The sequence below is a fragment of the Catharus ustulatus genome, chromosome 6 (assembly GCF_009819885.2).
Source record: "Catharus ustulatus isolate bCatUst1 chromosome 6, bCatUst1.pri.v2, whole genome shotgun sequence".
Classification (NCBI taxonomy): domain Eukaryota; kingdom Metazoa; phylum Chordata; class Aves; order Passeriformes; family Turdidae; genus Catharus; species Catharus ustulatus.
Window position 1 is genome coordinate 50,424,146 of NC_046226.1, and position 23,139 is coordinate 50,447,284.

The following is a 23,139-nucleotide window of genomic DNA, read 5'->3' on the forward strand; positions in this document are numbered from 1 at the left end:
AGATTAAAAAGCTATCATTGCACATGGTGAGAGTGTAGTTAAGGCCCAGAGAGAGAGAGAAGAAAAAAAAAGGCCAAATATTATAATGCAGGACAATGCTGACACCACCCTTTTGGTTGATTCCCACAGGGGTGTGACAGAAGTGTCTGCAGGGTGACCCTGGGTGTCACTTCCAAGCCACGTCCTCTGCAGCCCAGGTGTAGGGAGTAACTCTGGAGGTGCAGTTTGGATTGGCTGTAAAGCTCTCTCTGTACTCGTGACATCCTTCTAACAGCACCTTCTAACCTTGAACTTCTACTGCAAGGGTTTCTTACATTTGGAATCCTGGTCGTGCTTCTTGGGGCTTGTACTGCTGTAACTTTTCAGTCAGGGCTTAATTTTCCTTGTGGTGTCTTCAGCACATGGATCTGCATGTGTAAATGCTACAGAAGCAGGGCTGTTGTGAAAGCTGTCTCTGTTTTCTTCAATCCAGTCGTATTGATTAGGAACGCCCCAGCCTGTGGCTGTGAAAACACCGTGTAGCTCACCAGAAGTTCAGAGGTGTTTTTTGTCTCCCAGCACACCGTGTGAGAGGCAGTGGGCTGGTTCAGGAACTGCAGGGAAATTTGAGTCCCTTGATGTGGGAGCAGGGAGCCAGCAGCATTTACCACCTTTCCCTGGGCCACAGAGGAGGCTTTTGCTGTCTGCAGCTGATGAGTTATAACTGGAGTTCCTCCTCTCCCTTCAGCCTTGCAAGCAGATTGGTGTATGTCTTGTGGTTCTTATCTCCTTGAAAGTATGCACACAGCGCTTATCAGATCTGGAATGCTAGCACCCTGCCTTTTATATGAAGGAATAAATGCATATTTAGGTATTTCTTTCATCTGCACAGTGAATTAGATGTTTTTGGTGTTTTCAAGTGTAATTTTAGTGGTAGATGTAATAATAAATATGAATTAATTGTTGGAGATATGCAAGACTTTTTATTATGAAAATCCTTTTTAGACTTCAGCTGATGCTATGCTATGAAGTGATACTACATATATTTCATATTCTATGCTCATGTCCTATAGTGATTGGATGCTTTATAGATCTGCAAGCAGACAGCAGAGAAACCTTCCCGAATTGCCTGTTGAGGACATTTGCACAATAACAGAATTACTTGTTAGAGAAGAGATGATAAGGAGCTTTTATAGCCAGTTATATAATATAACACTGCCAGGTAATGTGCCACTACTGAGTGACACCCTTTTGGGAAAGACAGGGAACCACTGTCTGTGGAGTTTGGCAAAAGTGGTGATGTTTATGGGGTTGCTTTTTTAAAGAGGTAGTTTACAGAAGCACCATCATTGTATGTGTTTGTTGACATGCTTTTTGTAGGCAGATGTGAGGTTGCTCTAAACTGGAAGTCATGTAGTTTACGTAAGTGCTAACCAGAGCTAAACTGGATTAGAGTGGGTTTGTGGCCAGTCATCTCCAAGTGTGGGCAGAGTGAGCTCATATCTCCCTGCAAAACTGTGGAGATGTGGCCTATTTTAGGGACTCCTTTTGAGCCTCGTTTCTGTAATAGCGACATCACAGCTTCTGGGGTGTAGAATCGTAGAGCACCACTGCTACAGAGGGAAGAAATACTAGCTCCTTTTTGTGTATAAGGAACTAAGAGGCACTGCTGCTGAAGGTTGAGCAGAAAATCTGTAACAAAAGCAGCAACTGAGTGCAGAGCTTTGGAGACCAATTTTTACACTGTATGCGTTGTGGTGTTGTTCTTACCTCACTGTGATGCAATGTGTGTTTTAAAACGACCACTTGCGGAACAGGTGGTGTGCTCTGATTCCTTCTTTGATGGATCACTTGACTGCAATCTCTGTTAGGCAGTACAAAAATCCAAATGAAGATCACTGCAGAGGGACTATTTTAAAACGAAAAGCGATAGGGAAACAATGCTGTAGTTACTTTGGTTTGGTTGGGTTTTTTGTTTTGTTCATTGGTTTGGGAATTTTTTTAATTTTTTTTTTTTTTTTGCTATGCATAGAATTATGAAAAATAATGATTTCAAAAAACAAGCCAGCAAAGGCAGTAAAATACAGTCCTTGAGTGCTTGAACAGAAGTGAAACAAAGGGAAGCTAGCAGGAATTTGCTCGTAGGGGTTAATTACTGTGTTTGCTTTCCTGTTTCAAAATGACCATGTATGAAGAATATTCCGTGTGTAAACAAAACATTTTTCATTGTACCATCTTGAAAAAGTGTCCTTTACCTGAATTAAGGAAGATTTTTAGAAATCCAGTTCAAAGGTTTTCATTACAATCAGCCAACTGCCTCCTTCATTTTTGTGATTATCTCTTGACACTTACAAGGTCATTAATGATGCTTTAATTGTGAAATATTGCACATTTAAGGGTGTGAAATTACTATGTGATTCAGGCCCTAAATGTGTAGTTTCATTTCTGTATTACTCCTTTTTCTCATTTCACATCATGCTATAATCCTGAAAATAGTTTTTTAACAGTTTTTAAATGATACATATTTTAGTCCCAGCAGCCCACAATGATAGGACACATTCTCAAATGATATAACATGATGCCATGCTTTTCACTAAATGACTGCTTCAATTTTTTGCTTCCAGGCTTCCTTCATGCTCACTGGTGACTATGCACAGAAAATGCAGGCTACCTGTAGAGGCTCTATCTTAGAAGAACTAGAATATTTTAATTAAGCATTTTTAAAAATTAGTAATTTTTTTTCTGCTTTCCAAAATGAAACTATTTTTTTTTTTTCTGAAGACTGAGACCTATGGGAATTATTAAGAGCTGACTGGGTGAAAAGATGACAACTTTATAACTGATATTCAGCTTTTAATGGAATTTTCTTTGGTTCATAAGTCATAGGGTAAACAGAGTCCTATGGTAAATTTAGTGATGTTCATAATCCATTTTATGTCCAGTGTTGGTGTCAAAATATGCTTGCAAGACAAGCCAAAGCTTAGCTTTTTAAAAATGGAGTTATTTTGAAGAATTCTGTTAAATTGTTGGAAGGCTGTGTATTATTCTTAGGTCAATGAGTAGTGGTTACATTTACTAACTCTTTAGCAAAGGTGCCTGAAATCAGAGCATGAGTTGCTCTTACAGCTTTATTGTCCCCCTTTCATAGTAGCATTGGGAGAGCAAGTTTTAATAAGGATGGTACCAATCTTCTAAACATGCAGAAATTGCAGATATTCAGAATGTTTTGAAAGCTTTTCAACTGCAAAAGATTCGAGTGAAATTTCTGGTGGGATTTGTACCAATTAAAACTACAGAATACATTAAAGACTATTTTGTCCTTGTATATGTTAATGTAACAGCTCTGTGTGGTCACCTGAAGTTCAACTCAAGACATCTAAAGTGAAAATATGAATGCTTTGAGCTAATAGAATAGTTTTTATTAATGTTGTGATGTTATTATTTGATTTTGATGGACAGAAAGTTTTCTATGTGGATAAGAAAATATTGTGAGTTTAAGAAAAAGTGTTTGGACATCTAAAAATAATAAAAATGATTGAGGCTATAGAATATAGGAATACAGGTGCAATAGAAGAAAAAGTAGTTAGCAACTACTCCATCTAATTAGGTCATGTGGTTTACTTTTATGTGTCTGTGTGCTAGCAATATTGTCTTTCTTTTGAGCAGAGAACTGTGCAAGGTAAAATGAGTCCAGGCAGGGAGAAAAAGGTATTTTCTTCTCTGTAAACTCCAGATACCTCATGCTTGAAATGTCACTGTGAATAACTGTGTCTGGTAGATTAGCCTGTTTCAGCATTTTCCTTGCACTCTGCTTATGTTGGTAGACTGTGGGTATTACTGAACCCTTCCTTGATTGCACTATTTCATTAAATGTGATAAGGGAAAGTGGTGGAAAGAAAAGTTTTTTTTGTACAGCCTGCTAAATGCAACAGACACCTCAGCTCTGACATGTCCCTTTTGAATAGACCACGCTCTTTAGGGTTGGGCTTTTCTCCCCCACCCTGCCCAGCTCCGTAATGGATAAGAACCTCACAGTTCTGAGGTGTTATCAGAGCAACAAGACTTCATTTGCTCAGAATCACTGGGTACAGTCAGCCCTGTCCTGCCTTCTCCCTCACTTACACTGTTGCTGTAAGAATTAGGGTTCCACATATATTTTGCTCTGCAGGATTTTTTACCAAACTGAAATTTTTCCCTGATAGATTACCAGACTGCTAAAGTTAAGTTTAAAATTTTGTATGTTTAACCTTTCCCCCTAATTGCTTGCTCAGAATAAAGGTTTGGTGCTTTGTTCCTAAATTCTCAACATGAGGTGGTGTGCATTAAAGTGTATTTATACTTTCAGATTAATTAACGGTGACCTTATGAACCACTGTCCTTGTTTAATTGGTGGCTCCAAAGCACACTAATGGCATAAATCATCTGATAATGAGATTCAGACTTGCTTTTAAAATATATAATAACAACACTGCATTGATAGAGCAAATGAGATTTGTTGACTCTGTTGATATTACAGGAGAGAAGACACAATTAAATGTGTACTTTCAGGATGGGGGAGAGCTTGGTTGGAATGAATAATATGCACTTCAGGGTGGGTGTATGAAATAAGGAGGATATTCTGCATCAAGATAAGTTTGGTATTCTCTCCTTGTCTCTAGGCACTGTGCAGTACTGGCTGGTGCACTTTAGGATACAGAAATGTTGTGGGAAGGTGTTTCTTAAAGATTACTGGGGGCTAACAAAAATGACAATTTCATCTTTAAATATAGTTACATGTTTTTAAACTGAGCTTACACCCACTGTTTTATGAACTGCAAATTAATCAGATAGCTCCCTGAGAACAAAAAGGTTTTGACCTAAACTAGTTGCCCAGGCTCCATTACTATTTTCAGTTTAATGTTACCCATATCCATCCTCACATTTTGGAAAGGAAACAAGGGCTGTGCAACAAAGTTTCTTTGTTTTCCTAAGAACTAAAAATGTGCTGTATGTAGACCAAACAATAAAAATAAACTACTGAACTACCTTCTAATGCATGGGGGTTCTGGAGAGAGGAAACCATGGATATTTAGAGGCATAAAGTGAGTCATTGTGCTAGTTAAAGAATTTTATAAGGCGAGCTCTGTGGGTTTGAGTTGCATCTGTTACCTTTCCAACTAGAACTGAGGGGTATGCAGGAAAAAGAATGTTGGATTTAATCATGCCTTATAGTGACTGCATTGTACTTAGGCTAAGCTTCTGACTGGGATCTAGACCATAAGAGAACAAAATCGGTAGTCTTTCTTCTTTGTGTAAGTTTTGCCTTAGATGGGTTCCAATTAAATGACCTAAACAATAATTTTACGCCAGGTAAGCTGCAAAATGCTGTTAACAAACTACTTACATTTAAAAACAAAAAGTAATAAATGTCTGTAACACTTGAGAACATAAAAAAAAAGAAAAATCTCCAAGCCAGAAACCCCCTCACAGCTATTTTCCTTATTAAAAGATAACCATGCTTGCATTTATGACAGTTCTTAGAAGCAATAATGGACTGGGTTGCTATGCTGTGAGATGCAGAACAATGAAATAATTGTTTCTCTTGGTATGGGCTTCCTGGAAACAAATTCTGTGTAAATTACTTGGCTGAAAGCATGACAACAGTCTTGTGTTCTGTTTTCTTCAGTTCATGGTTCAAAATCATAACTCTTTTATAATAATAAAAAAGTAACTTTTATCAGTTCTGCCCTTTCTTTTGTTTCAACATTTTTTTCCTTTTATATTTTCAGGTCAGTTTCATGAATTCAAAAGCAACTTACCAGTGATTTCTGGGAGCTGGGGCTGATTTTCTTGTGTATTTGTAAGTATTCATTCTTTTCACTGTTATGTGCATCTTTATAATACTCTTTTGACATGGGGAATGGATGCAATGTTGGAATGTCACTGTTGTATCACAGTTTTAGCATGTTCATTTAGCAAGAATTAGACCTCCCTGCTTTTAAACTTTTGTTAGATTTTTTTTGCTACCAACTTATGCTTCTGTTACTCAGAGGAGCTACAAATACTGAGTTAACAGTAAATATTATTATATTCTAGTTTTTGTAATAATAACAATGACAGGAGAACAGTTTACAGTAACACATCAATGGTGGCATTTGCTGACGACACCACTGCATCATGTTTCTGCAATGAACATAATTTCTAGACAAGAGTTGGGGCTGTGACTCGAGACAGACAGGACTTTTAGAGGAAACACTAGGATGACCATCTGCTGAACTAGGAATGCATTTTTATATCCCTTGAGAAATCTGGCCTTTATGGTTTCAGCAAAACCATAGTTATTGAGGCCACAGCTCAGGAACATGTTTCGGAGTATGCCTGAGTTCAAATACATCAAATGGGACTACACCTAAACAGAAATGCTTTGACAAAGGGAAAGCCAGAGGAGAGGATCTGGGAGCAAGATAGTTATTCATGAAACAAATAGAAAACTTTCAGAATTGCTGTTTTGGATGGTCCTCAGCTTTAGTCAAGTATAATAAGGAAAATCTAATGGGCCCTAGACTTGGCATGATATAAATGATTGCAATACTTCATGTATGATGTAGTATAAATGAAACCAATCTATGCAGTTTGTTCTCTTAAGTCACAAATATAGTTTATGAATAAATATTTATTCAATCATTTGTGGAAAAAGATGTTCACAAAACTGCATTTATCAGGGAAAAAATATGGCTGGTTCTCCTCTCAGTATGGAAATGTGTTCAATTTGTACTAACCCTTCCTCTTTACAAATGTTCATTTTTACATTTGGTTTTGCTATTCTATTTGCACTTTCCTTCATTTACAGGTCAGCATTTTTTTTTAAATGAACATTTTCAGTCAGAGATAAAGAATATATTATCAAATAAGATAAACAGTTTAAAACCAAGTATTACCATTGAAAAATAGTCCTGAGAAGGCAATATAAAGTGATTACTGAATTGAGAGTGAGATATTTCTTATATTCTTTCTGACTTTACTACTGCTTATTTTTTTAAGCAATCCGTTTATTTTCTTCATTTTTCTCTTTTATAAATGGAAATAGTAATATATTAATCTATACAAAGAGTAGCTCTTTATACCTCAATATAGAGCACAGTTTCCAAGGGAAGCAATGGAATAAATTCAGTGGTAGCTTCATGGTGAAATTTTTGTGTATCAAGCTAATTGTGTGAGAAGTTGTAAGTATTGTTCAGTTCATGTTCATGTAGTACTACAAACATAAAAAGGGCTTTAGTAATTATATTGTGGACTGCTCATCCGAGTCCTGCTCTTCTTGGCTGACATCAACAACGAGCTGCAGTAAACAAAAGTGGCATAGAAAAGGACTTTGAAATCAATCCTTGGGTTTAGGTCACTCAAGTAAAGATTTAAACTTCCATGAGAGGTATGGACTGTTTTGATCACATGAGTGCACACTGGCTGTTGCAGGGAAAGTTGTTAGTACAGCTGAGACACCTGACATACTGTGGCCAGGAGAGCTGGGACATGGTTCAGCAGCCTGAGCAATGAAGCTCAGTTGATGGCTGCATGAAATGATGAGCCACAGCCTGGCCTCTGCAACCCAGACCTCAATCACAGTGACATGAATATCTGGAGAAGCCAACACCATGCTGACTGTTCTTCCCTGCTTAAACAACTCATTTTAGTGTTTAGCACTATATATCTAGAAACATATGCTAACCTTAAGTTCACATAAACTGAAAATAAAATGAAATGTAGGAGGTACAACTGATGGATTCAGCCCTGTGTTTCCTCACATACTGAGAAAAGCATTGAAGTACAGCTTCTACAGTAATACAGGTTTAGATCTTAAATCATCTCTATTACCTCTCCAAACTTACAAATATTCTGTATATGAGTTAGGTAGATACAGATTCTTAGTATGCACTAACAGGACTATGTACAGTGTCATAAATGAGACTGATAAAATAGACTAAAAGGACAGGTTGTGACCTGAGGTACCTTTCCATTTAAAGACTTGATTTCTGCAAATACTTATACACATGAGCTGACCGTGGATTCTGATGGACTTTGGATCAGGGACTGAGGCTGAACAAATAGGCCCCAAGCAAAGGAGGAGGTGGGAGCTTCAGGGCTTGGTGTGGAAGACAAGAAGTTTGCTTGTATAAGGAGTTTTTGAGAATAAATTGTAAGCAGTATTTAAAAAATGCTAATGAGAAGTGTATACCTTTTTCATGTTACGCTATAATATTTGGGCATGTTTTTATAGCGTGTTTGTTTGATCTGTACTCCAAAGGGAAGCAGTGCAGATCAGTGCTGGGAAGATTGATCTTTGAATCTCTGCATATTTTTTTATATGGGAATATAGCAAGATCAGCTAAATGCTGCTATAAGTCTATACCAAAGCTATTTCAACCAGGGGCTATACTAACTTTTTCCTCAAATTTTTGAAAGTTTTGTCATAGATGCATTTTGCTGTAACATGTAATTACTTGGATCATCCAGTTCAGGCAACTTTGGGATTTTATTTGTCATATTTGGCTGGTTTTGTTCAGGGGAAAACAGGATTGATGATTCATACCAAAGTAAATTTCATGGAAAATGTGACATTTGTGCTTTTGTTTTATGCCCACAGAGTAATTGTCCTAACTAAAGGTTACTTTTTTTTTTTTCAAGAATGTGGTTTAAACGTGGTTTAATTTATTTAATTGTTCTTCTCAAGTAGGTTTGTCCAGTAGTAAACTGCAACAGTTATTTAAAGGTATAAATGGCAAAATAAATGTCATCTAATAACACAGCATTTAAATCCATTTTTGCTTGTACATCAGCAATTAGATATGTCTTTTAGCTAGCAGTTCAGTTTCTGTGTAAACATTTTATTGTGACTTGGCTACAATGTGAAAGCACTGACAGAGTGAGAAAAATAAAACCTGAAATAAGGGTGTTACAGCCCATGAAACTTCAGTGTCTTGAGTTCTACAGTGAAAAATCTGTTTTGAAAACATGGTGAAAAAATTTAATTGTATTTGGGAACAAAACCAAATTTCTTTAAAAACTAACAGATTTTTTATTTTAAGAAGGTTTGAGAACAGAACCAGAAACACTTAGGATATGCACACATGCACACACATGACACAACAAAGCTGACACTGTGGATAGGTAAATCTGATCTTTTCAAACACTTATGCTAATCAGTATATCAGTAGAAGCGTGCTTTGCTTCAAACACAATGTTTAATATTTTTCCCCAATCGTATTTTTAGGCAACATTTATACTTTTTTTTGTTTGTTTAATTTGGATTGTTTCTATTTACACCATGGAGCATCTGAACAAACAGATTTGTGCTTAGTGTTTATACCAGCTTATTTAAAAGGAGAAAATTATTTAATTGTGAATATTTGTATAACAAAGTCAAAGAAAGCACAGCTTATTTGGAGCAAATGAAGACTGTCCTTGGTACTATTGCCTTATGGGTTTAATTGATACCATGTGATGTTCTACTGAATTACAGTTAATACATTTGGGAAAATATATGGTCTCTACTTTCCATAAAAACAACATTCTGAACCCAAGTCTCAAAAAGTTGATCTCCGTTTTTCTCTTCACAAGACAGGGCTGTTAATCAGCGTTTTGGTCAAGGAGATATTTGCCAGCTTATCACATACCTTTCTATAAAGAGCTGAATGTTACAAAGTTCCTATTAAGACAGCCTAACTAGAATCTCTGTTTGCTGCAACATCTGTACCTTTTTGGCATGTGTGTGCTGGAGGTATGAGAGGCCTTTATCCTCTTCTGCCTCTTTTCCTGCTGACATTGTGACCTGCTAATGTAAAAGAATCTAATTGAACCATCATTTAACTTGACCCTCAGCAATTTGAAACTCTGTTTTCCTGGGTTTATTTTATAAATGGTGAATATAAAATCGATTTCTAGTGGAACCCTATCTCACTGTTTTTGTCTAAGGGTTGTAACACACAAATCTAGTAAGAAACAAATTTCTAGTATATAACATGTGGTGTAAATAAATAAAAAGAAGACACCTGCCTTGAAGAATTTTTTAGTCTGAGAATAATTTCCTAAATATACATATTTTAGATGTTCTTAAGAGACAGTATGTTGAGTAGAGAGAAAATGGAAGCAGAAAAAGCATTTCTTTCTATTCAGCTAAAACCTGGTGCCCGAACACATTTGCCAGTGAGGATCTGACAACTGCATTATTGCTTCCATCCAGAGCTTTATAGCTGTACCTGAAGAGAGGAAGGGGTGGGAAAAGGACTCAAGGGGAGGGAGAGGGGGCTGAGCCACCCTTCTGCTGAGAACAGCCCAGAACTGAAATACCAACAGTTCTGTTTGTTTTTCAGTATCTGAAGTTCTCTCTCCCCAGCCTGTGCTTCCAACTGGGATGTCTGATGGACTCCCCTGTGTGATTTTATCTCAAGCTGTGTGGTTGTGGGAGGTCACCTAGGGACTTCTAGTTCTAATAGAAGGAAAGTCTGTTGCCTGATGCTGGCACAGAAACCTGCTTCTATCTGAGTTCCCCTTTACTTCTGGCTGCAGCAGACATTATTTTGGCTGCTTCTCTACTGACCATGCAGGCTGTTTCTTGCTAGTAAGTAAGCAAATAAATGGGTACACAAAATGCTTGTATTGTGAAAGCATTGTATTCAATTTAGACAGTTTTTCTTACCAGAAACAAATAGTGTGCTTAAACTACATTTGGGATTTTGATATTTAGCATAGAACAGAAATCTCCTTCAGTTCTTCATGAAGAATGAAATGTATGGCACAAGAGAAAATCCACAAAATAACAGTTTTAATTCACATAAACCCAAGGGTTTCAGGCTATAAGACTCTTTAGCAGTTACTGGAACAAGGACACCAGTGTGGGCAAGAGCACCATCCAACCAGCTCCTGCCACACTGCACAGACAGGGGCCACACGTATTGTCTTTGCTTACTTTCTGATGAAGTCGAAGCATTTAGTGAAGCTGCTGCTAGAAATGCTTTTTCTTTCTCAGAGGCTTGTCATGCTCTGTCTATAAGCGGGGCTTCCTCGCTCTGCTGCTGCTCCATATGTGTGCTGGATCAGATCCGTGCAATGCACTACATCCATCTGCTGTCTCAAAACTCCTTTGCAAAAGTGCTAAGCAATGAAATGCAAATCCTCATCCAAACAATTCTATATGCTGTTGAGGTTGGGTGCAGTGGAATAGGAAGCATTTCTGTTAAGAAGCCCGATTAAGAATGTAGAAGCAAAGTATTTGCACAAGTCCATACCTGGGCAGGTTTGCAGCAAGGGATTTACAGAGACCAAACATTTCTGGAAGAAGTGGTTGTTCATCACAAACCTGAAGTTTCTGGTAATTTAATAACTACAATGTAGTATCTCAATAAAGCTGTAAAGAGAATTTTCTTTAAGCCATGCTGTGAGTAATAAATTATATACAGTGTTTCTCATTTTACGTAAATAAGAAAAAGAACGTCTTATTCTACGGTACAGATGAGCAATACCAACAGCTGATGTCAGCATTAACTTTTCAAATCATATTACTTAAAAGGGTGAGGGTTATAAAGTGCCCATAGACAGCTTCATTTTCTCTCTGTCTTCCTAATGCCCAGATACCAATGGCTGTTTGATTCATTTATTGACATAAAACAGAATTGCTTAGAACTAACCACTCATTCATCATAATCACAGTTACAAGAGAGAGCAGGGTAAGAGGTTAACTGCTTGCTAGATGTATCAAGATCTTTGGTATATACCAAAGCCTGACTCAATAGAAATCTGATAATGGTCTACTGAAGGTAAAACATAAGTGTTAATAACTAAATAAAAAAAAATTGATAAAGACTGTGCTGTAAAACACTCACATTACTAAAGTTAATTAAAAAGAGCTGATCAAAGTGAAGCTCACATTAAAAATGTTACTTTAAGATATTAAAGATAAGATAAAATATAATGGTCAGATTTTAAAATAAGAGTATTTAAAAAAAATTCCATATTTTTTTTTCTTTTTTGAAATGCTTTAATTAATAATTAAAATACAAATAATGTGAAAATGTTAATTTTTTACTTTTAGTGGTTTAAGTTCCTGCACAGTGATGAGGAATTGATATTTTTATATGTCTACATTAACAAGATATTGAACAAAATCAATTTGAAGTAAGTGGGAGCAGCTTCTGCTCTTAATACATGCATGTGATGGATTCAGTAGTGTGCATCATAAAATATTCAAAGCCTACACTTAATTGTGTAAATATAATCCTGGCTCTGAAACTTGGTCTCAAAGATGCTCCCTGCAGGATCCAATAAGCCCCAGGGAGTAATTAATCCAATTCTCCAATGCTAAAACAAAGCAAGTTACGTGAGTTTTATCACTCATGTAGCCTTTCCCAATGGAAACAGTTCACAAAGATTAAAACTTCACTCAAAGTTCTTGTTTTCAGGAGCTGAGACACGTTGTCTTGCAGAAGACGTAAAGTCTTGTAGGGCAGCAGAGTGAAGAGAAATGAGTAGCCAGTAAACTGGCTATGTATAGGAAATTCCTACTTAATATATTTTTTAGCATCTCAAATGCTTTACTAGTTTGGAATATAAAATTTTTTTAAAAAGAACTGGTCACTGATATGATACAACTACAGTTAGATCTGCTGAAACAGATCAGAGTAAAGCTCAGGAATCTGAAGCCAAAGTGAAGTAAAAGTTTCCCCCCTCAACCCTCATAATTAACTACCTAAACCTTGAGAGGTGATTCTACAGCAGGCACAGGGGATCAGAAATGTGATTAACTTCAGAGTACATTAATTCTTGACTCTATTTCAGCAACATTTTTATGGACATCACATCAGGCATTTTCACTTTCAGAAACAAGTGAAAATGTTCCAGAATTTACTCAGTTTACTAAAAATTTCTGTGATGTCCATTAGTTCATTCTTGCTTCACCTGTATTTCTGATGTATATTTTAGACTAGAGCACCCAAACTTAACAGAACACACGCTACCAATTTATTAAAATATGACATTTTCTCTTTTCTTTGTATGTCCTTTAGGTTTGTTCGTACTCTTTACATCGTGTTTTTTTGGTTCCATCTTTATCAAGTGATTACAGTTTGTGTAAAATCCAGCAGTGAAATTAAATAGTTGAAATTATTCTTTCTAAATGCAAGTTCTTATTTGTCAGCACAAGGTTTCATGTCACTTTGCAGCTTCTTAACCCAGCATTTTTAAAGTATTGTTAGAAAGTCTTAATTTTCTGGAACATTTCCTCCTCCAAATCAACATACAGATTTTAATATTAATTTTTGAAATGCCATTTACCCTACATCCATATTGAATCTCCCCCACACGCTATATCCATTTAAGAGCAGTTATTAGAACTCTCTGGCCCTATCTTGCTTGAACAACTTTTTAAAATTGCCAGCTTATTGGCCTTTTAATTGATTATATAGTAAGGTAGCATCCCACCCTAGCAAACATATAAATATATGTAAATATATCTGTGTTGGAAGGAACCTTTTGCCCAAAGATTTACTTGATGCAAACTCTGCTGTATTCGCTCACTTCAGAAATATCAGATATTGGTTCCTGTCTGCTCCAAAATTTTTCTAATTCATTATGGGAACCTAATATGTTCTTAAATTTTTGGGTCTTGACGTGTGATAAAGAAACAAACTGCATTTCTGATCCTTGGCAGTCCCATTCCTAAATAATCCCACCTGGGAGGTGACTATTACCATCATCATGTCTGTGTATAATTTTTCTGTTAGTTACTTGGTTTTTCATGTCTTGTTTTTAAAGATGTTTTTCTATGGACATAACTAACTTTTAGAGGTTGATGAGAAGAGCATAATCACACACATTCAATTATCTTTTCTGCTGAATTCCCCCAAACAGTTGGAAGACCTGTATGCTCTTGCTCCAGATTCCAGATTTGTACATTAGATAACATATATGTGGCCTCCTCACAGGTCAACTTAAATAATTATGTAATTATGGAAAAATAAAAAATTCTCTGCCTGTAATTTTTTTAAATCGAATTTATACATTCTGATTGCCACAGTTTGCATTATGGTTTTGTTTCATGTTGTGCAATATTGAGCAGTAAGTTATAACAATAATCAGTGTTGTGCACTGTTGTAAACATTTAGGCAGAGTTTACCCATTCAATTAAAGTTGTATTTTTAAGACCCTCATAGGTTTTTGTACTTAACCCCTGAAACATGCTAACCTAGCCTTTATTTTTTTTTTTTAATAATTCCCCCCTTTTTAATTCTGGTGTTTTGTTTCTGTGTGTGGATAAACTCCTTCATTCCTCCAAAACAGCCATCCCTTTGAGATGTCTGTTGTTCATGGGTTTTCCCTCACCCACCCACCTGCCTTTAACCATTTGGGTACCACTTGAAATACTTCATCATTGAGATTCAAACTCATTGTCCCATGGCCATTGTTGCTTAGCAGAACACCCATGCTTGCTTTCTACACAAACACACACACAAATTAATAACTGAGTGGAACTCCTCCTCCTCTGTGCTCCAGAAGGAGCTGCTCCAAAAGAAGCCATTTATAGTATCAATAAGCTGCTTCTCCAAACCATGTACAGATGTGTTATTCAACCAGTTAATATTGGGGTAGTTAAAATCACCCATTATTATTTTTCTGGCAGATTTTGCCACTTCATTAATATCTTTCAACATACTGAGTTGCTTGGCTGTTCCTTCTTTTACATGGCTTATATCATATCATGCCATCACAGCATATTCTGTAGTTTCGAGTTAATTGCCCAATTAACAGTGGTATTCATGAAGTGCTAGGAAAATTCCACAACTAATGATTTGGACAATTTCAAAATAGGTTGGTATTTCATAGTTTAAAATGTCAAACATGCCAATAGCTGCAAGCTTAAGACTGTGCAGGCTTAGAACCCAATGGCTTGAAAATTCTGCATCACAAAAATCATAATCCAGCCCTCAGAAACATGTTTCCCAGACCCAAGTATATCACTGTAGGGAAGTTCTGCACTACATTAATTTCTTCCTAGACCAGTGAGGTAGGAGCATGAAATGAGTTCTCCTTGGTTTCTCTGTATTTTGTTGAGAATATGGATAAATACCTTCTGGCAGCAGTGGATGCACCCTCACCCCCAACCTGGCCCCAGATGATGTTTATGGCAGCACTGGGAACACTGCTGCAATAATGGCTGTTTGTATGCTCACCAGCATATAAAATGAAGGGAAAATGAAGATGTGAGAGCGTTGGAAGGTTGTAGGATTTGCTAGGGCACTTTGTACTTATCTTTCCCGTTGCCTGGATTAGGTAGGGATATTAACAATGCGTAGTTAGCTTTGATGGGTCATTGTTCCCAGATGCAACTGAGAGTTGCCAATAGACTCTCTAGGCAGTAATCTGATTTTTTTTGTTTTGTCTCACCAGCTGCCATGCAGAGATGCCAGGGGATACAGTGCCTCTCCTTTCTGCCTTTTCTCTGCACCTACTGTGCCATTTGTGAGTTGTAGAACTGAGGTCATGCCATGGAATTAGTTTACATGGGGAAGGGCTGGGGCTGTAAAATAATTTCATTATCACTACTGAAGAAAGACAGTATTCATTTTCAGTCTTGTAGCTCAGGGTCAGAGACATGGGTGTGATAAAGGAGACAAGCCACTGCCTCAAAGCTAAAGGATCACAGCTTGGGGGGCATTTCTAACATTTCATACAGAATCATAGAATATCCTGCATTGGAAGGGACCCACAAGGATCATTGAGTCCCACTTCTGGCCCTGCACAGGACAAATCACACCCATAAATATCACACCATGTGCTTGAGAGCACTGTCCAAATGCTTCTTGAGCTCTGTCAGGCTTGGTGCTGTGATCACTTCCCTGGGTAGCTGTTCCAGTGCCCAACCATCCTGCGGTTGAGGAACCTTTTCCTGATATCCAGCCCAAACCTGCCCTGACACTATTAGAGCTTTTTGAATTTCCCTATTTATCCAGTCTACTGGGACTGTAGTGGTGATCTAGTGCAAACTGCTCTGAGGTATATACATATGTGATTAAGACCTTAATTCAGCAAGGTGCTTTAAGTACTTTGAGGTACTTCATTGCAGTAGACTTTGCAGGAGTTAAAAATTCTGTGAATACTGAGGCCTTTGCTGGATTGTACTGATTAGGTAAGTATGGCTGCTGGATGGCTTTTAAAAATTAAATTACTGAAATACTGTGTTGTTTAGATCTTCCTTTTAGTCCTTCTTGGAGTTGTGGCAGATTCTTTAGGATGTTATAATTTACATTTTATAACAAAAATATAGTGAATTGTCTTGTCTCATTTCTCTTGGCAACTCAGCAAGCTATCATTAACATTTTTCATCAGTATTCTGTTTAGAGTTTTCTAAACTGAACAGTATAGTGGCAACAGCTCATTTTTAGATGCTGTTACAGTTCTTTCACATCTTTATAGTACTGTAGTAAAGCTGAATTTACTGGCTACCTTGAAAGCGGAGTAAGGCAGCATTAGAATCTACATTAAAGTGATTCAATACTCTTTAGAGAAAAGCCTTCTTAACATGAGATCAGATACAGTATGTGTTTTGGGGGTAGTTTTATAAGGATTGCCAATAAACTTGAACGCTACCAACAACAGCTGCTTTTTGAAATATTGCTCTGTCCAGCCCAGTGAAATTTAGGGGATTTTTCTTTGCTTTGTAAGCACATGTGATCAACATTAACATTCAGGGGAGCAGCACCTGCAAATGGAAGGGAGGCTATATCCTGGAGACTAATTTGGTGGTTTAACTTGGTAAAGATGGGAAGGATCAGCTTCCATGCACTTGTTTCTCCTTGAGAGTTAGTGCCAGTCTCCAGTCTCTGGGGTGAGTACCATGCTCATATATTTTTTCCTAAACATTCTTCTTGGCTGTTTAGATTCTTTCCCATTTGGGTGTGGAAAGAGGATATTTCTTCATAAGTTTTCATGAGCTAAGAAAAGGCAAACCCTTCAAGGTCATTCAGTGTTTGTGTCCAGGCAGGTTGACCTGTGGTTATTTTTCCTGGTTTTGTTCCTGGTGTTATGGTGAGCAGCTCAATTCAGCTTTGTTTCCTTTCTTAATCTTTGATAATTTTACAATTTGGGGTTTTTTTTTGTTTTTTTTTTTTTTTAAACTATAATCTTAGAAGGGATGGCAAATTCTGGTGCTTAAAAGAGGGCTTAGCCACAAATGGCTGTAACACTCCTTAAAATCATAAATACAGTAGTTGTAGTAACAACTGCTGCTACTTGTATTACCATTCAATAGGGGCAATTTTAAGCTATTGACATGTTAATAGCTCTCAAGCTACCTAAGTTTACTAGGAAATATCTTACTGCTTTTAAATGGTACACAGTTCTCCATATTCTGCTTATTATAGAAATTATACATGTTTCTTCTCTTTTTACCATTTTTCAATAAATATGTGCCAAAGGCTTATTTTCAGATTAAACTTCAGTTTTAGAAATAGCCCTCTCAACCAATCATAGTTTTAGAGAATATGGCATCTATATGGCTATGGGAAAAAAAATTGGGTTGTTTTGTGTAAGATATGTTCATGCAGATTCTGCCTAGCACAACAGAGCATTTAGTGTTCATCAAAGAAATGCTTTCACTACCTTGAATGCAGTAGTTTGATGCTATAATATGACAGATTTTAATGTTGGGTTTTTTTTTTTTTTTGGTCAAATTTAGTAAGTTAATTGCATTGGAGCTGTAATAAATTTTGAGAATATGACAAATGATTGTCATAATCAAACAGAAAAATATTAAAAAGAAAATTAAGATAACTTTTTAAAATGGTTGTCTCTGATTCAGTTAAAGTTTTTGTTTTTACTCCATGGAAGGAACTATAAAACTAAGTGAACACCAAAATAAGTTTCTTCTGCTGTTAATCAGTTGCACTAATTCTACAAACTGAAAAACAGCAGGGATGTAAAAAGTAGTTGACCATTCATTGTTAATATAATCACAATATTAATATTAATGACTCTAGGGGAAAATGCAGTATTACAAACTAAACAGACTAAAAGGGAACTATTTTTGCAGATTAAAAATAGACTTGGCAATTAAGAGTTAACTTATTAAATTAAAATAGACTGGTGACAGAACATAGTGATAAGTAGTATAATTTAAGTTCCAAGATCTAGAAATATTTTGTGTTTTTTCCAGCTCCAAGCTAAAACTTTATTTCATGAAAAATGGTATTTATAATAAATGTATTAAACTTTGTCTTTATAATTTAATATTCATTGTTGATAATGCTCAAAAGTTTTGAGAATTAGTGTTTAATGTTCATGTTAGGAGTTCCCAAATAATTGGCTAGAGCTATTAAAACAGGTTTTTTTACCCTTTCAGTAATGCATATGAAAACTCACTGAAATATGTTACAAATGTGTAAGTCTGTCCAGGGAAGGTATAAGTGGTATTACTGAAGGGAACAGTTTTAGCCTTTAGCTCTTTGCACTGAAAACTAGATTACTTAGCGGAATCAAATTTGCTTTCTAATTTCTCTGCCAAATTTGACTGAATATTTCTTTGGTAGAGTTGCAAAAGTCTATTTGCAAAAGCGCTTTCTAAGCCTAACAAAGCTGAAAGAAGTGTTGAATTCTGCTGTCCTAAAGTGTTTTTTCCTCTCTTCAAAGATGTAGGATTACAATTTTTGGTATTTTTGTGAGTGGAAGGAAGAGGTTGTCTGGTGTTAAGGAGAGCAGCATTTTTTTGGGACTTTTTTTTTAAAGAAAGCAAAAACTTGTCTCACCAGAACAACCTTGTGGAATAGCCCCTTATGCAGTGTTTAAGGCCAGCTTATTTGAAACAACAGTTCCAAAAAGAGGGAGAAAAGAAAGAAAAGGATGATTTCTAATTACAGCTATTTCCTGGACTGTTTCTCTGTTTTGCTGTCAAGATTCTAAAAAAACCTAAGAGTTTACAAACTCTAAACTCTAAAGGTGATCGTAGACACATCCTGTTCTTGGTTAAAGGTTCTGCTATATCACTGCTAGGACAAAAAAGTGAAGTGCCTCTCCACCAGCTGCAGAGAAAGAAGGTGATTTGAATGTTAATGAAGGACAGAAGTTTCATAGTAACAGAAAAACAGAGGCTCTATAGATAAGAGAATATTTTCCCAGGACGTCTCAGTCTGCAGTTGTTGTAACCGGAGGAAGTAATATTACTAAGGAAGTATTTAAATGTCTTTAACAGATATTAGATGATGAAGTGGAGTAGTCATTATATTCCTATCCAAGCTTCAGTGCATGAGAGGTCTATTGAAACACAGTCTTTAGAGAATATCCACTTAGTCCTGTTTCTAGACTCTCAGATTAGTTTGGGCATCCTATTAATCTACAGAGGTCTAACACAAAAGATTTCTCAGAGAAGTTACTCAAGTTTCTGTTTAATATGGCAACAAAGATCATAAGGTTCAATGTTTTTATAAATTTAAATGCCAACACTCCCCTCCTGCCCTTCTGTCTTGGCTGGAAAAAAAATCCCTGACCCAACACCATTGAAATTCTTTCCTGATATTTCCGCATGAGGTTTTTTTTCATGTCTTGTACCTGATTGTGCCCTTGCATTGTTGATAGCTCTCGATGCAAACATAAGAATTCCCTTTTACTCCTGCTTTCTCTTTAGTTCTAGTTATTCATTGCTTCAGGAGCACCAGGACACAATCCATTCTTTTAAACTGTCTGATCCATTCATGTTGGTTGTCCTACAAACACAAACTGGCCTTCAGGGCCTTCTGTGCCATTCCCCTTGTAGCATTCGAGTCAACCTGCTTGTACTTTGAGATATTCAAATCACAGAATGGTCTGGGTTGGAAGGGACCTTAAAGGCCATTTCATTCCAACCTTCTGCCAAATGTAGGGGCACCTCCCACTAGACCAGGTTGCTCAGAGCCCTATTCAATTTGGCCTTGAACTCTGCCAGGGATGGAGTATCCACAGCTTCTGGGGCAGCCTGTTCTAGTGCCTCATGAGCCTCATAGTGGAATTTCTTCCCAGCATCTCATCTACACCTCTCCTATTTCAGTTTAAAGTAATTTCCCCTGTGTCCTATCACTACATGCCCCTGTAAAAACTCCCTTGCTGGCTTTCTTTTAGCCCCCCATTTAGATACTGGAAGGCTGCTCTAAGGTTTCTGCATAACGTTTGGTTGTTATTAAAAGCATTATTATTGGTGTCCTCAGCAGTTGTTGGGGTTTTTTTTAATCAGATTAACAGGAAAGTAGCAGTGAGTTCACAATAGTACCACTGAATTGCTCAAAGAATGGCTGTGAGCCTATAAAGGTACTGCATTTGTCATTCTGATGGATGACTTTTCCTGCCCATGGAATAAGGGAAGTAATCCGTCCTCATTCTGCTTAGCTCTCTCTAAGCAGAGGCATATATTTGGTTGCCAAACTCTCCTTTCCATTCTTCAACTAATCCCAGGGAAAGATGGAAATATGTTGAAAAGCCTGTGACACATGGTGGATGAGTAGTTCTTTGCTCCCAGAGCACTCATCTGTAGTGCTTGACAACCCTATGCTTTCCCTTGCTCTTATTTAGTATCTTGATGGAATTGCTGGGGGATCCATTAAGATTAAATTTCTGCCATACATAGGAGATGTGTGGCTTTCTGGAATAATAAAGCACAATCCTGGCTCTCTGAATACCGTAGTGAGCAGAATGAAGATCAAACTGGCTTAAGCCAAAACCAAGGAACACGCAACAAATGGTGTCCCTCCAAAATGTCTTTCTCTGTTGCTCTCTGTTGTCTGTATGTCACACTGACCTGATAGACTTTAGATAAATATGAATAATACTCACTGTGCAGGAGAAAAAAGGGAGCTCTTCAACAAAGTATTATTTCTTGTTGATTGTTGATTTGTGAGGACCATGGAACAATGAGCTCTCTTTTCCCCATAGATTCTGGGTTTTTGGTTTTTTTCCCCCACATTCCCACCCTGTAATTTCTTCTGTGTAAGATGACAAACTATGAAAAGCACTTATGTAATAGTCAATAGACCTATTTAACTTTTCTACTAACTATCTTTGAGTACCTACCGTTGCTACCATTACCATGATATCTGAGTATCTTCCAATAGTGTTTATTTTTTTGAATAACGTGAACTTTAGATCATTTAAAAGGAGGGAAGTGATAACTTTGCTCACAGTTCCCAGTCCAGATTGGAAGCTGATCTACAGAGTTTTGAGAATCCTATCTTGTATCTTATATTGACACTGGTCAAAGATACAGAAATTATAAGTTAGGTTGCCTTTTTTTCTATTTATTTATTTATTTATTGATTTATTTATTTTTCTCAGCAGGGTGCATCTGTATTCAACAAACAGAGTGAATTAGCCACTGCTGAGGGGTTTGGAATTACCAGTATAAATTCAACAGAATTGTTTTGATTTGCATAATCTAAGTTTAGCTTTATCTAAGTTTAGTTTTAGCTAAACTATATTCAAGTGACTTTTGTGAAGTCAGCCTTTTCATTTATTCATCTCATAAAATTGGTAAAATGTCAGTGGTGTCATGGGATCAAGTATGCAGGTGCTCCTTCTTTTTCCTATTTTTACACTTGTACAGGGAGATGGTTAAGGTTAATTCTGGATGGATATGAGAAGCTAAGTGAGAAAGTAAGATGAAGCTTAGACATGTAGTCCTGGTTCTTATCTTTAAATATAATGCAGTCTGTTGTCATGTGCTGACAACGTCAAATATCATCTGAGCATTCTTTGGGCCATTTGTCTCCACGTGCTACTGGCACATGCACATATTTCTGTCCATTTCTTAGTCATCCATACTGGACTTTTCCTATGTTAACATCACTTCCTGCATGCAAACCAACTCTGCCAGCAGGAGAAATTTGTATCTATTCCATGCATTAGTACAATCATGACTTAAAAAGGCCACTCCTTAATTCCTTCCAGCTAAAGTTTTTCTTTTTCTATATTAGTGTGTGAAGGTGTCTCCTTTGGAGGCAATTAATTTCAAACTGTTTCACATCTTTGATTTGTTCTATCAAGTGGTATTGGACAAAAAAGTCAGAATGTTCCCAGGTACAGCCTTTAGCAATGTTTCTGTGCAATTACTGAGGTAGGAAAAAAAGGCAAAGGGTAATAACTCTCAATGCTTGTTTTCTTACAATAGAAGGTATGTGTGTAAATCAGATATGGACTATAAATCAGAGTTATTTTCATTAATTCTCTGGTTAATGTTTTGTTCATATTTACATGTTGGAAAGATGATTTTGGAGAACAGCTGAGTAGGAGGATTCTTCTCTGTAGTCAGCCCTGACTTGATAGCTTTGAAGCAATCTCTTCAGTCTGTGAGAACATATCATTCTACAGTAGATGGGATCTGCTGGACATGCTCTTGAAGAAACAGACAAGTTAGCAACATTTTCCACTGGCAAATCTCCAGGGAATAATATTTCTTATAGTTCTTGTATATCTTTACACTTCATCTGCATGCTTTAATTTTTGTGTCTCAGTAATCTGCTCACAGGGTAGTAGCTGCAGAGTTAAAAGTGGTCTCAGCTTTTGACCACAGAATATTTTATTCCAGAGCACTTCTAAAGTATCTGAAGACTTAATAACCGCAGTATCAGTTTCAAAATGCCAGTTTCACTGTGCCTATCTAGGGAATGCTTCAGATATCTGCCTCAAACAACCTTGACAACAGACCCTACCAAGACCTCTGTGACCAGTAATTTCTGCCAGAAATCCCAGCAGAGTTTGCTGTAGGTTCGACAAAAGTCTGAAGCCAGTCTGGCAGTTGTAATAAGTTTTACAGAATGCTGGAGTATATGAAAAATTCTTTTCACTTCAATTCAGGAGTCTAAATCCTTCTGTGAACTTAAAGTAGCAATGCTTATAAGCAATGCTTATAACAAGCCACTTGTTTTAAAACTCGAGTGAGAATGCCGATTTGTTGTTAAATTTCATTTTTTGTCTTCAGGATCCTTTAAAACACATTACAGTAAGTTTGCTGTTGAAAGCAGGGTGAGCTTTGCTAACTGACTAATTAAAAGTTGAATCCGCTAACTGTACTTTTTGCATAGTATTTCTGAAGCCTAGAGCTTCAGTGGAGATCGGATTGCTCTTAAAAAACCCGTTTGTGCAATGATTCTATTTCCTCCTTTTAACTGTTGTGAGTAC

At 36.8% G+C, this 23,139-nt stretch overlaps 1 protein-coding gene across 3 annotated transcripts in view; it reads left to right on the forward strand.

The window, feature by feature from the left end:
* The window catches only part of SOX6 (SRY-box transcription factor 6), a 370,558-nt gene that overhangs the window by 49,833 nt on the left and 297,586 nt on the right, over positions 1-23,139 (forward strand). For all 3 annotated transcript variants that reach the window (XM_033062597.1, XM_033062598.1, XM_033062599.1), the window contains one exon: positions 5,748-5,818. The gene's annotated coding sequence lies outside the window, so the exon portion shown is untranslated. The remainder of the gene's footprint in view (positions 1-5,747; positions 5,819-23,139) is intronic.